The sequence below is a fragment of the Lipophrys pholis genome (genome assembly GCF_963383615.2).
Source record: "Lipophrys pholis genome assembly, chromosome: 7".
In the NCBI taxonomy this organism is placed as follows: domain Eukaryota; kingdom Metazoa; phylum Chordata; class Actinopteri; order Blenniiformes; family Blenniidae; genus Lipophrys; species Lipophrys pholis.
In genome coordinates this window covers 16,406,841-16,423,542 of record NC_137638.1, presented here as the reverse complement: position 1 = coordinate 16,423,542, position 16,702 = coordinate 16,406,841, and the positions used below count along the sequence as shown (strand labels likewise).

The 16,702-nt window shown below is 39.0% G+C and overlaps 1 protein-coding gene across 1 annotated transcript in view; it reads right to left on the bottom strand.

Moving 5' to 3' along the window:
- The window catches only part of bmpr1ba (bone morphogenetic protein receptor, type IBa), a 62,560-nt gene that overhangs the window by 35,808 nt on the left and 10,050 nt on the right, over positions 1-16,702 (bottom strand). The window contains exon 2 of the mRNA XM_080468425.1: positions 7,481-7,549. The gene's annotated coding sequence lies outside the window, so the exon portion shown is untranslated. The remainder of the gene's footprint in view (positions 1-7,480; positions 7,550-16,702) is intronic.

Here is a 16,702-nt window from a genome sequence, read left to right as displayed (position 1 = left end):
CAACTGAAAGCAATGTCGGTAGAGGAGCATCTGATCTGAAAATGTGAGACAGGCAGTTTTGTTTTGATTTTGGGTTTTTTTTAAGTCATGTGCATATGGGTTTTTCAGCACTGGACACAGTGTGTGTTGAAGAGGATATTACTGTGTTCTAGATGGCTTCAGCCTGACTCCACGATCACACACCATTAAAAAAGTTCTCAAACCTTTAACACTACAGAGTTCATCGTGATTTTGTGGCTGAAAGTCATGACCAGCTGTGTTGAAAAAAAACTAAAAGTCAACTCAACTTCCCTCTAACTCTGAGCATATGTTGTCTAAAAATACTACAGGATACTATTAGATGTGACTCCATACATCCATTACAAAGTTTTGAGGACATTCCTTAATGTCAACATATAAAATCAAATCCTCTTCTTGACTGATTTTAGTTCAATGGAGAGTACAGCATTATATGAAGAGATTCCTGCTTACAATTTGTTTTATTTTTGGATCGCAATGTCGTGCTTTGACAAGGATGTTTACGGTCTATAAAAGGTATTTATGTTTGTGTCCTTATGTGCGCTTGAATCAGTTCATCTAGTGATACAAACAATTGTTTCCATTGAGCTACAATCTCGCTGAAGATTAAATGAAAAGGTGCTTCAGGTGACAAATGCAACATTTATCCTTGTTTTTGTCTGTGAGCCCAACAATGTTTGATGAAGGAGATGGTGCTACACCAGGAGTTTGCTGACGGTCTTTCTGAACTCTTTCTTCCTTTTTGGAACCAGTGTGTATGATAACGAATGAAAGGCTAGTTCCCCTCAGGTACTTCAACATTTCCAACCTTGGTGGGCTTCGAAAGTAATGCCCAAAAATATGCAACAAATACATTTTTCAAAAACTTTAAACAAATTTTTATTTGAAAGATTTATTTCAAAAAAAAAAAGTTCTTTGTAAAAATTCTGTTTCAGTGGAGATCGAGCAAATCGAGGTCAGCAGTAAGCAAAGGGAACATGCAGTTAAATTAGTTAAGGTACCACAAACAGCAAGACAGTTACTTTAACTCAATATTTTGATTACTCCCTGGAAGAGCACAAAAGACTACTGACACCAGTCTGTGTGCAAGCGTACTCGGTATAAAGCGAAGAATCTGCAGAGATGGGTGCAAATAAAGAATCCTTTGGTAAAGCAGCAAGAATGTTGGCGATGTACCACTAAATTACAGCATATCACGTCACTGCATTAACCTTTAGCACTGCTCTCCGTGACTGTGACAATCTTGTTTTTTTAGAACCACTTTAAGTACACACATCTATCTATTATGTGAAGTATTATTATATTCATCTTACTGTGGCAGCAAGTTTAACTTCATGCCCCAAAACATTTAACAAGAAATAAGATCTTTTAAATGTCGGTGCGAAAACGCCACAATCTGCAGCCACATTTGAGCAAACGTAGTGAGGAATGCTTCAAAAATGGACACTGCTATCAATTTTTATTTTATTTTTTTAATCTACAATGTTCCTGTTTGATGGAGAGCTACATTACCGATTACCAAATGTGTGCTTCCCTAAATTTGAGTTACCAATTCAAGTTTCATGTCTGTTAACAAGTTATGGCTTTCCATTTTATCAGATTTTAAACAAAATGTGTTTCTAAGGCTGTATTGACCCGGTCATTACGTGAACTACATAAACAGAAACCCTGTGGCAGTCTTTGTGTGAAAACATTTCCTCAAGGTTTTCTTGTGATATTGTTTTATTAACAGACAAGGTGTTATTATTTTCACCCGCTCAGAAATATGACTATGTCATGTCGAAAAAGGAGAAATAGATAACTTTAACTTTAATAGCTAACTATAAGATCAAATCAAAACATGTTAATTTGGCATTTTCACCTAAAAATGTATAGTGAACACATTTAACAAAGTTAGTGTCTATTTCTTCCTTCATTCCTTCCCTCTGTCCCTCCTTCCTGCCCTCCCTTCTTTCTTCAACAGTGTAGCCTATGGGGTACAGGACACTCAAATTGGGCTCAAAGTTACAGCTGCACAGGAATTCTTTTCAAATCTCAAATAAAGATTTTTTTTTTTTTCAGCCATCCATGTGCATCTACATCTACATCCGCTTGACCACTGACCACCATCCCACCTGAAATTTACTTTATGCAGTTGGAGAAAAAGCGCGCACTGGTGTTTAACATGAACACGTGTTCTCCAAGCTCATAAAAGTTGAACCCCAAAACTTCATGTGCCAGATGTCACCTACAATTCTGCTCCAACAAATTTTGGTTTTCAGACAACTATGATCTCATTTTTGCTTATTTTCTTAGTTCATAGCACATTGTAAAATTCACCAAATCATACATAGAATTTTTTTTTGTTTATGTCTGTGTTTTAATTCATTTCTAACAAAAAAAAAATTAAAATCAGACTATGAGTGTTTGTGTTAGTGAAACATTATTGGTTATTCTAGAAGATTGGCGGCCTGTGACATTTAATAACTAACTCCCGTCCTCTCATCTGAAATACCAAGTGAACCAGCTCAGTATCAGGTGCAGAGAACAGATGAGGCCCTGAACTAGAAAAGCACAACTTCACATACACAAACACACAAGCATGCAAGTGCACATTTGGCTCTACCTCAGCCTCCAACAATGCCACATTTGTCTAACAGCTGATCTCCATATGATAAGAGATAAAAGTATATTAGGCAGGACACCCACCCACACACACACACACACACAATCATGTCCACAGATGGTTATCGCATTTACATAATCATCCGTTGTGGGTGAGACTCTGTCACGATCTGTGTGGTGTTCCCAGTGGTATTAGAAGCAATTACTGCTGCAGAGATAGGCTGCAGTATACACACATGCACACAGCGGCACATGCATTAACTAAAAGGGAGATAATATGTTAGGGAAAACCTACACAGATTTCAAATTACTAGTCGAATAGTAAAACAGCTGTTTAAATTAAAGGAGATGAGAGATAAATAGATGGATGTATAGATAGCGTAGATGCAGCGTGCACACACATCGAGACACGCACATGCACACAAACACACAATCCGACCCCTCGGCCCCTCCCCGTGGCTTAAAGAAATTACTGCCACCTGAAGCGGAACCTCGTCCATCACAGGGAGGCCCCACAAAGCCCCACAGGTGTCCTTTAACATGTCCAATGCCCCTCACCACCACCACCACCACCCAGCCCCAGCCCACCCCCCTGGCTCTCCATGTGGCCATTCATCTGGCTGCAGTGGAGGACATCAAAACAAAACACATCCCCAGAGGGAAGAAAACTCCACAGCGAACCATGCACATGAATTACACTATAGTGAAGCCGCAGCTCGGTGTTTCTAACACTGTGACAATACAATCAGTCTAAATAATTAACTATCGGAAACCTGTTTCCAAGGGGGGAACTGCACCATGCTTGCAAATATTTCTCAAGTTTAAATGTTCTTCTCTTTTTAAAATTCTAGATGTCTGTTTGCATAATGCTTTTTAGGTGCATCACATCTTGTTATTTTTGTACATATCTCCACCTCTCAGTTGTTTGTGTTGCTTTTTTTATAATGTTAAACAAATATGAACCAAAGAACACATTGCTTTACCCAGATCAGACCTGTATTGTAAGGATTGAAACAAAACGAGCTATAAAAAACAAGTGAAACAAGTTCCAACCACAAAGACTAACTATGTGATTGTCAACCAGATTTCACCTGGCTCTGGTTAAAGAATAACAACACTTGTTTAAATTGGGGGAAAAATAGAACAATCCTCTCAATGGGTTTCAAGTGAAAAGCAGAAAACATGCCATTAACTGACATCCATAATAAACATTGAAGCAAGTAATGAATCTATACTAAAGTAAAAGTGTACAGTAATGTTCTATTGCCAAATTTAAATAAAACAAAGAACTGAAAAGAAACCTTAGCAGTGAGTTAAAGAACCAAAAATAAAATGAATGAGATGAAGGAGAAACGGAAGCATTAAGGTCAAGAAAAAAAAATAACCGTTCGAAGACAAATTACATATTGTAGGAAGGTAATCAGACAAGATGGCAACTGAAAACCGAGATGAAGGCCAAAGACGGAGAAACACAGACAAGTGAGACAGTTGGAGTTTTTGAATAAACATCAGGCTCGCTCAGTGTCACCCAGGAAGAAATTATTTTCTTTCATGTCAGGCCATGTGACCTTGCAGCAGTCTGAGGAATTGAAGCATCGTCCAAACAAACGTCAACACTGCTAACACCCTCAAGGTCGGTGCACATGTGTGCACGTTTCTCTTCAAATCTTTGGTGTGGGCACTTCATTGGGGAGGGACATGTCCTTTAAATATACGAGCTTGCAATGAGCAGTTATCAGTTAGAATTCTCCATACTTTCTCCACATTTAGGTTACTTAACTATACTAAATAGATACAAAGGATTTCAAAAAATATACCTGCACACAGTTTAAGCCAATGTAATAAATGTATAGGTATCCTGGCCCTTTAACATGTGAGGGGACCTAACCTACAACTTGCATTGTTTATCTCTCTGGAATGACTTTACTGTAATTTTCGACCTCCACATTTAAAAAAAAAACAAAGAAAGGTTACGTGATGCACCTGAACGCATCACCCATCTAATGACGGCATGAAGCTTGTTACCTGTAAAAATCCATAAGTTAGCTGTGTCATTGTTTAACCACAGGGTTCAAAATAAGAGTACTTATCTATTTGTACAAATACATTTTTCTTGCAATGGTATTATTCGATTGTATTTTCCTTGTTTCTGAAAATCGCCTGCAACAAACTTTAGCTATGGCTTTGATGCTGCAGTTGTTTTCACATAATTTGCTGTAATAATGTCACATGCAGCTCAGATGGTAGAATCACATCAATTCCACTTTAACTTTTGAAGGCTTTTCATACACAGCTTGCCTCCGGCTACGTGAGAGAAAGAGTGAGGAATACCAAACAAAACACAATTACAAAATGTAAGAACACAGTTAGAGTAACAACAACAATAGATCCATGTATTTCTCACACCGCTGACCCAGGGATCTCAGCGTGCGATGAACAGAAGTCAACACATCACCAGTCTAACAATAATAAGGATAAGAAAGAAACCCAATGTAAACTAACTGTGGCACAATATCTGTATTTCAGGGATTGTGTTCATTTGTACTTGAAAACTTTTCATTGTCACGTATATTTGCAGACACTGACCATGATACAAGCTTACCAAAAACGGTAAATGCATTTTACATATATGCTAAATTATTACTATTTCAACAGTCTCGGTGTGCTTCACATGATGATATTCACACCTTCAAATAGCTACAGCTACTGAGACTAAAGGCTCATACAGACTGCACTTTTACCAGTCTTAGCAGTTTAATACAATTTAATAAACTGGTAAACTACAAACTAATAAACAGTAGCAATTTTATAAACTTGGGTTTGAAAATAAGCTCCACTGTACTGAATGTGGATGTGACAACTGCTATGATGTACCACAACACACAGGAATAATGTTATTGTGTGCATCATCTCCAGATGCCACTGGTGCCTATAGAAAATAAACCACACATTTGCCACAATCAAATATGTCACCACGATTGCACACAATTTGTTCTGAGACTTCCAAAGTCTCACAGTGAAGCCTGATGTTTAGTGTATGGGGTATGGACGGACCAAGACGGGAAACACAGCGTCCACTGTAACAACTGAACTCCCAAACTGTTTGAGATAGTTCCAAACAGACGTACTGCGACACATGTGAGAAAGTTCTTACTTGGATCTCTGGAGTAAAACAACTTGTGTGCTCTGTGTTTTGGTTCTTCACAGCTGAATGACTCCAGAGACAACCCTCCTACACTTTGACTACAATCCTCTCAATGCTGGTAAACAGTGGTGTCCCATTGCAGCAGTTTATTTAGGAGTCTATTCTAGCCCAAACAGGGATTATAACAAAGCCCACTGCTCCCTCTTTTAGACCGCTAAGTACTTTCTGCTGCTGCTGCCGAAGGTTAGGAGGCTCCTGAATCACATGAACAGCTGTCTGTGTGTATAAGAGGGGAAAAGTGGAAAAAGTCACATAATAGAAAAAAAAACCAAACGTGTCACACGCGACACTGAGGGAAATACTTGAGAGCATGACAAGAATACAGTTGCACTGTTTTAACAGAACAAACATCACCACAAGTGTTTCAAACTTCCTTTGAGATGTTTATAGTGTATAGAAGACCTTTGAAACGTTTGAGACACATTATCTGTTGATGTTCATTGGACTGCAGCACTGGCAGAAAAATACAAGTATGGTGCCCCCTTGGGGACAAATAGCAGGAACCCCAGTAGCAGCAGCAGATTCAGCAAGTAAAGATAAACATGTTTACTTGCTGTGGTATTTTCAGGTTTTTAAAATGGTTTTCATTTAAACATCATTTTGTTTGTGTGTTGTAATGAATTGTTGTCTACTACACTTTCAAAAAACACATCTGTACTCAACACCAGTGGGGTGGTATGAAGCTTTCACACAAGTATGCATTTACGCTTTGTTTGCTTGACTTCATCCGACAAAATATCAAAGATTTCAAGTCTTTTAGGGGAGATAAAAGTAAGAAGCGTATTTATGACTGAGCAAAGATATTTATGCACAGGCTGGATAGTATCTACAACAAACGCACAACAGAAGTCTTTCTGGTGAGGTGTAATGGAAAAGCTCAGTATTGATCTGGATCAACAGGCCAGGAGTTAAGTCATATGGTATTATAGTTTCTCAATGTAAATCGAGAAGAAGAAAGCTATTTATTTTATGTGGAGCCATGTTATTGGATAGCAAGGGATTAACCATTACACTCGTATTTGCAGGGATCAGTTTACATTGTGTTACTATCTAACTAGAATCAGAAAATAAAGAGTTGCTGGACTATCTGTCTTTATTGCCGAGTGTCAGGATTCCGGACCCATCTGGGACTGCTGCCTGTGTATTATACTAGAACTGTAGCTGCCAAGTTAGCTTGAGAATCTATTTGAAGCTACTATTTGTTGACAAGTCAGATACTGTTGTACTTGTTGTTGCAGTCGTATATTTAGCAGACACACCCCAACCAGCAAAGAACTAACATGGTGTGTCTTAGAATTTTACCAACTTTTTTATGAACTAAATTTGGTTGAGTGAATAATAAATCCAGCTGTCCAGCATCAACCCTGCTTTTGCTTGGATCAGTTCCAGCGCCCTGCGACCCTGAACAGGATACAGCGATATAGAAGTCTGATTGATGGATGGAATAATAATTGACATTTCTGGGGTGGTAACATCTCAGACGAAAAATATATTCCTGCTATGCAGTTCATTAAATAACATGAAGATCTTATAAAAGAGAGCACATTAAGAAACATTAAGACGTTATTTAATCTTTTTTTTTTTTTTTTTTTATGTCTGAAGTGTGTGCAGAAAGGCAGTGCATGAAAATGGAATGTTTGCCGATGTTTTTACCTGTATACGAAGATCAAATGAGCAGATTTCCACTTTAAGAAAAAGGCTGGTTGCACACTGCTGTAATTCCTGTGAGTAAACACAAAAGAAGACAGTAAGAAAATTGTAGCATTAACCTAACAAAGAAATAGCACAAAATTAGAAATAGACTGGAAGCAGCAAAAGGCATTAAACATCCAGGTTCCCGTCGAGTGTCTTTGTTCCATGCAATGTACACAGCAATTTAAATAGAAATGAATTTGTACAAAACTGAGACAAACACTATATTTTTAATTTGTTTTTCTGTAATAGAAAGACAGAAGCTGCATGCCAGGCACAATTAAACTGACTTATAGACAGAAAGATCGGGCCATGCAGAATCCCACCTGTAGAGTTGGAAAATGAAATGCAAATAAATTTTCCTTATATAAACATGACACTCTGGGCAGGTTCATTTCTTCACCTCTAAGAAAATAAAGCCTCAAAAAAACTGTAACCCGCACTGGATTGATTTCACACAGTTTTGCTTTTTATTGCCACCCTATAAACCACTCCAGCCTGCATGTATGCATCAGTGTGCATGTTAAGAGAGCACACGTCCCTCTCGATTTTGTTTGTCTGTCAAGTTATTCCCCACAGACTCAGACACTATTTGACAAAGAGGTCAATTCACATTAGGTGTTAAAGGGCCAGATTGTTTATAAATTATAAATTGCAATAACTTTAGAATAATCCTAAAACCACAAAAAAGAGACAAAAATGATTATACAACACAAGAAAAATGTTCATTATTTTACTTGACCAAGAAATTGGCAATTAATTGCTGATGGGCAGAGGTAAAAGCTCCGATTATCACATGATTTTGCTTCCAAAGGGATAATGTTTTGATAACCATGATATGGCACAAGCCATATACAAAATTAAGAAAAAAATATAAACAACGCCATAATCAATGGCTTCCAAACCCTTTGAGATGCAGAACTTTACACCTTGTGAACAGCTTATTAACAAATGTTTCTCAGTCATGTGTCTGCAGATTGCGTCCAGCATGTTCTTCTGGTTTCTGATGCCTCTGTGTTGTTGAAGATGACCCCTCTTCTTTTAGAACTATTTTCAATATTCCTATATTCAGTCCAATACATTTATCTTTTTCTCTCTTTGGCTTTAATAGGAGAATTCATAGATCCATTTTCTAAACTTGCTTTAGAATAGATAGAAGGAGCAAATCCCACTCATCACAAAACCCTGGAATCCAACAAGGGATATCACTAGAAGATGAGGGTGCTCACATTTAATAAATTATTAAAAACCCTTTCACAAATTTCTGCATTCAAATTTACAGGCAATCTGTCATCAACTACAAGCCCACTATCGCTTATTTGACCAACTAAAGTAAGTCACTTGAGGAAGCATCTGATATGAAGTATGCGGAAAGCACGAAATGCCACTGTGGGTGTAAGTTTACAGTTCAACCTTCAGGTATCCAAAGCGGGCGTGTCACGGCGAGGGCCAGGCTGTGTGCCAGGCGGTTGGTTGTTCCAAAAAAGGATCAGTGAAGCGGATTACTGCCTAAATCCCTTCTTTCACCGAGTTCCTACAAACTGTCATTTTGCTCTTGGCTTCACAATAGGCAATGAAAATACTGGCAGGTAGGGTGACACGGGTAAAGCTGCGGCCTGCAGTGTAACCGCATTCAAATGCAGAGAGAAACTTGTACGCACAGTCTCCAAACCTTTTATTGTAACACACTTATTCATGTGAATGTGGCACGATTCAGAATACAGATGTAAAGCTGATGCAATTAGGTGATTGACGGATGGCATAATTAGGATCATCACTTTGGTTATGGATTTATAAAACTCTCAAACATGCATGCAGGATATAGAATTCGCATCTGCTTTGATGACTTAAGGGACGATTATTTAACTCAAATCAAATATATAGAGAATAAAAACACACAAGCAAAGTCACTATATTTTTAACATCATGGTCAACAATGAATATGAGAAGCGTCTCGAACGCGAATCACAACTCATGGTATGAGTCAACGTACCACCCATTCACCAGGTATTCACAGCCCTATATAGCAAAACAGCACTACCGTGGAGGTTTTAGAAAATCCGAAGAAACCATTAGAGAAACACACATGATCAAATTCACATGAGTCCATAAATAGCCAAATGTCTGAACAGAAGATTGATTCATGCCCAAGAGTAATGTGGCAATCACTCAGCAGGCCCAGCCTTTTACCTCACACATTACTGCTCTGAGGAACTTCTGTTGGCTGGTCGCGCACACAGATGCACACGCAAGCAATCATATAATTAAACCCTGTAAGTTAGCTGGCTACATAGACACAGACAGACAGACAGACAGACAGACAGACAGAAGAAATGCAAGCCAACATCGATCTGATGTATCCTGTCTTGATAATGTGCACACAGATTCATTATTGTAGTGATACATTAGCAAAGGAGTCAGCACTGCGAGGGTCAGCTGATTCAATCATTATACTCAGCTGGAGTTAGACTAGTTAGTTAGAGGAAGGCCATCTATGATGGATGCTGTTACTTTTATAAAGAAACTGATTCATGAACTCATGACACAAAGAAAGGATGACAACAAAACAGCGGAGATAAATCACCAACAAACCAGCAAAAAGCTTTTTGTAAAATGAAGCTAAATGTTACCCGAACCCAAAAATGTTTGTGCATTTTTGTGTGAAGAAAAACGGCTAAAATAGCAAGAAAAACTCAATCAATTCGGAAAATTAATGTTTTCACATTATAAGCTTGAAGATAATTACAATGTTGTGCAGATGGCTCTGTGAAAGATATACAAGGAGCACTGAACTGACAATTTAATGGTTTGGAACGAGAAGCGCAGGATGTTTTATCCAGAGAGAAAATGGATCTGCACTCTGGCTTCATTTAATTTCCATGTCAATTAAAATTGTAATTTGTACACGTATACACACACGGTCAAAGAGTGATGCGAGCTGGAACACAGTGTCAGTGTCAAAAATGTTCCTTTTCCTTCCCTGTTCTTTAATGAAAAACATTGTTTGCTCTATTCACGAGACAATGGCGATACCAACGCCAACAGTACAAAATGCTCACTGTGGCAAACTCCTGCCAACTCCAATAAAATCCAGGCAAACATATTCTGCATGTACTGTGACCTTAACGGAACTTTTCCCTTTTAAACAAGAACATTTCCAGTTGAGATGGTAGTTTCAATGTCTAACTTAGAAAACGAAGGATTTATTTGATTAGACCATTCAATTACACATAATCAACATATTGCCATAAAATACATTTAATCTGCCATTTAGTCTTACTCCACCAGTTATTGTATGCCCCCCCTCCCGCTACTTTCATTCCTGTACGAGATGTTGTAACTGAAAATTTCTCAATTTACTCTCCAGAAGTACTTACTAAAAGTGTGTCCAGTCAGTAGTGTCTGGAGACCAACCATAATGTTTGCCTCAGTTTGACTGACATGTGACAGGCTTACGTTGGTGAATGACGTGATTTCTTTGCCCAGAAAACACCCCCAGAGGTGAGAAGTACAGTATAGAGCCGTGAACAGGTTAGAGCTGTGTGTATGTACATGTGTACGTACGTGTGAGATGGTTATTGCAGACTGAGTTTTAGGAGGTGTCTTGAGATAGAAAACAGCGGTTTGAAGGATATGACTCATTACTGCCTCTATAGAGCTCTCAGTGTGTGTGTGGGGGGTGTTTGAAACAAGGAACAAATCCATTTACCTGCCAGGTTACCAAATCTCTTCCACCTGTTTTGCTCTGGAACCTTTTTTCTCACTTCATCACTGCGAGTTTGAAATGTGTCGCGTGTGAAATCAACTGGCAAAGTTTAGCAGGGCAAATGTGACGTGGGGGAGATAATGGACAACTTTTGAACCCCAAATCTGCTTTGTGTTCAATTAATGACTAGGATTTATTTTTGATATTACTATAAAAAGAGATTGAGTGAGAGTACATTGTCCAGAAATTAGATTTTGACTTACGTTTGTTTCAATGTGAATAAATGCATCAATCAGCCATGACATTATGACTACTGACAGGTGAAGTGAAAAACAGGGATTATCATGGCACATTTTAGTTGGTGGGATAATTCAATCAGCAGGTGGGATGTTTTAAACTTAAATATTGCTTAGTTTTAAGTTAGTTAAGTTAGAACCAGAAGAAAATTGACAAACTTAAAGACTTGGTGTTTCACAGTGGCTAATAGATGAATCAGTCAGAGCAGCACCAAAGCTGCAACTCGTGTGGGGTCTGCATTGGTTGTTCAAGGAAGGAAAAGCTGTCACAGGATCATGGGTTAAATCTCTCCATTATACCATTTCTAAAATGTCATGCCATCTTTACAAACTACACACCGTACAGATGTTTGCAGAGAAAATAATTTGTCAAGACAAAAAAATTTAATAAATGTTTTACACCATATTAAATCGTTTATTCAATAAGGCCTGTGTTCTCCAGGAAGTGTGTTTCATTTTAAAACTATCCCCTGCTAAATGAGCTGTAACACAGGGCCTTCACCCCCCCTCCCATCCAAATAAAATGATCATTAAAAAAAGAAACTTGATCGATGGACTTGCAAGTTTGGAAGATCAAAACAGTTGAAATTTGAGGCTACCATTTTTCCTCTATTCAATTAATATAAAAAAAGTTTCTCTTTTTAGTTTCGCTTTCATTTTTTTTATTACATAAAGAAAACAAACTCACAGATTAAGTACACCACAGCAACACGGGCTCCTCCTGAGAAAACATGACGGGGTATGCTCTCTTGAAATTAGTAATAAAATATTTTGTTCGCTTTTATAATGATGTACCATCAAACTCAAACCACTACAAGTAGACTAAAACTAAGTGAAAGCTGTGGGGTCAATGAAACTCCCTAAAAAGTCTACATGGGATAAAAGACAATGCTCAGATAGGATGAGGACTTCAAATAAAGTGTCTCAAATGTGCCAAGCAAATAAAGCAAACACTAGTAAAGACAAATCTACCTGAGCTTTTGATACAAGGTGGGATTCATGTAAACTAAATTGTGTTTGTAAAACTCTATCCCTGCTTTCTGAGTGTCACAGCTGAAAGGTTTCAAATCTCTAATTTGACAATTTAGGTGAACTTGGTTGGCTCAGTTCCTTCTTTTCAGCAGAGTGGATTCACAGGCAGTGTGGCCTCCTGCTGCTTCCAAGTTTAACATTTGGGGTATTTAGACCATTGATTATCACGTGTGGTTGAGACGGCGTTGACGTTCTGTTACTTAAAATAACTTTGACCGATCATTTCTTGGACAAGTTGGGAAAACATTCTTTGTGATCTGCAATTTGGATCTATAACTATTTCTAAGAAAGCTGTGAGCTGACCCCTTCCCATTCCACCTAAACTATCCAGTTCAGGTCACAATTCCTCATCAGTTGGAATGAACCGTGATGCTTCCACTTGTTGAAATAGCTCCTTGGTTATCTTCACTGGATGGATGGATGGATGGATGGATGGATGGATGGATGGATGGACTAATAAGTATCATTGATTTAGCCCTTGTTGACTCATATACTCATGTGAGGCACACTTTGTAAAATCTCAGATTGCGTGAAAAACAGGCCATTTCACAAAAAAAAGTTCAAACAAAGATTTTATGCAAATCAGCAAAGTTTTAAATAAAAAGTAAAAAATATTCTGAATATTCAAGTGATTTTGTGAAAGCCACAGGGAGCCACTACCAGATGGCTAATGACACACATGTTGTAGACCCCTGAACGAGCCTCACTCACTGCTGTGATCAGATTTCTTCACATACGTGTTGTCCCTCCGAACACAACAGCTCCTCTCGATCACCAACATTGTCAAGGACAGAGGCAGAAGGACAAGAAAAGAACAAAACAAAAAAACTCAAACACACATTTTTTTTTTCAACTGTTTTAGTGAGGATCATATTTGTTTCGATGTTTTCGCTGATCTTTTTCGAGACGTTTGTCAGTAAACAATAATGTGATAATGCCTGGATGCACAAATAAAAACCAGACACACAAGCAGACAAAAACAACCCGGAGAGGGAGCGAGAGGGGCACAGTAAGCAGAAACACGCAAAACTAATTCATACAGGATAAAAAGCAATCTTGAAGGAGAGCCACTTCACCTTGAGAACGCCTTGTGGCAACAAAGAGCGTCCACAGCCTCCAGATTATCCTTAATTTCCTGCAACAGAAGTCCTGGCTATGGAATAGCTCAAACGAGTTTTCATTGCTTAATTACATGCATTTGCACAGGGTCAAGAAAAGGTTTGGAATCAAGCCTCGGGAGCTGCATGGCACAGCTGCATCCTTGCCAGCTGACATATGAAGAAGGCCAAGCAGAACTCAAGAGAAAAATATTGCCGCGTCTGGTGTTTATCATACTCTGCACTTAGGAGACATAGTCAGACTTTTACAAATGCCCTAATACATCATGCGAGCTTTGTGGGGTTGAATTGCAGCAGGGAAGTTTCAAGATTTCTACAAAAGGAAAATGCTAAGGTTCAAACACAGAAAGCTAAAGTCACCAAACTTCTACGAAATGCAATGTCAAACATGGACATTTCTCAGACTCACCACAGCATGGGCATTTTAACAGTCAATCTTTTCTTTGTTTGAGCAGCTGCAGGGTGAATATTCAATTCACATTTTATTTGACATCCATCACAGTCCTCTGTTGCGTTTAGGAACCTCTTAAATTAGCCGGTGCCAGTCCGAGCTTATTAAATGTAAAAACAGAATATGAACTTGAGCCAAGTTGATGGTTTTATTATTTAGGAGCATGTTGCTCATTCCTTGACTATGTTGTCAAAAGCTGATGCAGCTAAATCGTTTTTCTGGTCCAAAACACGCATAAGTTGAACGCAAAAGCAAAAACAACAAAAGGAAAATATTAGCACTCTGCAAGCCAGGTCTGAATCGAAGTTAGTTAAAACAAAAGTTGATCATTTTAACACCCCAAGATGCTTTTCACATAAATCTAAGTTTAGATTACATACTGTACGGAAGTAAACAAAGCGCACTGCTGCTGTTTACATGAGTGAGTGTTTCTATCCACCATAGCCCAAGCTAAATGTGAAAATCACCATTAGGAAAACAAAAGAGGACTATTCTCAGGGAAGGCTGTGCAGTTTAAACTCTGAAAGGTTGGGGTTATCAATCCATACTTTGAAAATCCCTGGTTTGTATTTTAACACGTTATCTTTTGGTAGTCAATAGACGAAAACAACACACAAAGTTTGTTTTGTTTTCTTAAACACAAGGGTTTTTTTTTTTAACAGTACTGTCAAACACAAACATTAGAATTCTGATATTCAAAGGAACATTTCCTTGTCCTGTGAAAGCAACTTGGCTAGGCACTTATTTATATCCTACCTATTTTCCATCTGACGCGGCCTCAGACAACAAAGGACAACCTCGATGGACGGATTTTGCCCACCCTCTCTGCCCCTCCCCTCCTCCAGGTGGCTGGAGGCCTCGTAAATGGCTCCAGACGCAGGGACTCTGTCTGCCATCTGACAATGATTAGGATGTAGCCTGGCCGTATAGGAGTAGAGCCCGAACACTCAATTGCTGCGACACAAATTTTATATGCAGCAAAACTAAACATACCACCCACAAGACGCTTGGGCCTGGAGACCAGCATTAGGTTGCATTTTCATTCTGGGGTACCGAGAGAAGGGGCACGCATTAAAGAACACACAGAATTATGTTACAGTATGAATGACAGATAGGTTGAATTGAAACTGTTCACCACATGGGTGGAAATCTGTCCCACCTTCTTGGTGGGCATTTATACTGCTGATCACATCTGGTTGATCATTAAGTTCGTTATTGCAGTAAATGTACCTTATGAGGCAGATAATACGAATGATAAGAATTTTATACAGCCCAAAGTTAAAGTGTTGTGTAAGTGACTTTTTAGGTCTGAAAAAACACGCATGTACACCATTTGTGTTCTTGGCCCAGTACATAAAGCAGCCATATCATTTTTCCCCCCTTTCTTTTCTCGAACACACAGACTCCTTTTCTTTCCCTCCATCCCACTCCTCCACCCTGACATCTGACAGTAATTATAGCACAACCTCAAAAACCCAACTCACTTAACTCTCCATTATTAAGTGACTTGGTGCCACTGACATAATTTGTTCATCTACACGTAGAATTAACTGACACACGCACACACGAATGCTTGGGCCCCCGGAGGTTTTGCCTTTCGTGCAGCATACAACTGTCCACATACACACCTCGAATCATGCAATCACGTGCACCCTCAGACTACCCCCCCCTCCCCTGTCCGCCCACTTCAAGTGTAGGACCCTCGTCCTATCTACCCCTCCCTCCCTCCCTCCATCTCCAGTCCCCTGGAACAGAACAGTCACGGCTGTGTGCACTGTTGATTAGCGAGAACCTGAACCCAGGGGAAACACTGGAAAGTTCACTGTTCTTTATTGTATTTCTCTTCAGGACAAAAGGAGTCTCTGATAACTTGGCTATCCCTCCCATTACCTTATCTTTTACAAATGTAACCCTTACATTAAGGCAGCCCAACAATACCTGCTTCTCTTAAACTGTCAACAACATTCAATAGTGAGGCTGAGAACTTAGTAAAAGTTTTTGTGTTGCTCTACAGGAACATGTGTACCCTGGTTTGGGGTTGTAATGTTGGAGTGCAATGTGGTGACATGTGGTGATGCAGGCAAGGGTGTGTGCATGAGGTTATTTGTTATGGCTAATTCCTTAATCCCACGACATGTGCCTGAGACCTGCAACAAATGCCTCCAAGGAGAACTTGCACACGCAGAGCAAAACACACTGCACTGCTATCATTACTATTAATCCCTCTGCAGTGTGCCAGCCGCAGCTGGTCGGAAAGATCTGTTGGAACAAGATTTAGCGAACAAACCAAGACATATTTGCCTTTGAGGATCATTGTCCTTTCAGAAAATACTCTGGTTTGTCTTATGGTGTTAGTAAAAAAAAATCATATCCTTTAATTTGGCTTTGAGGAATTCAAAGAAGGCCAAATCCAAAAAGTGAACAGACAACCTATCGATGTGCATCTGCCTCCTGATAACATCTGGATTTCTGTCTACAGCTGATAAAACTAAGCTTGCAGGCAGCTGCACCATGATCCACATACCAGCTTTAATACTTTTTTATCACCCATTTAGATTCATAGAGCAAGAATGTATGGCC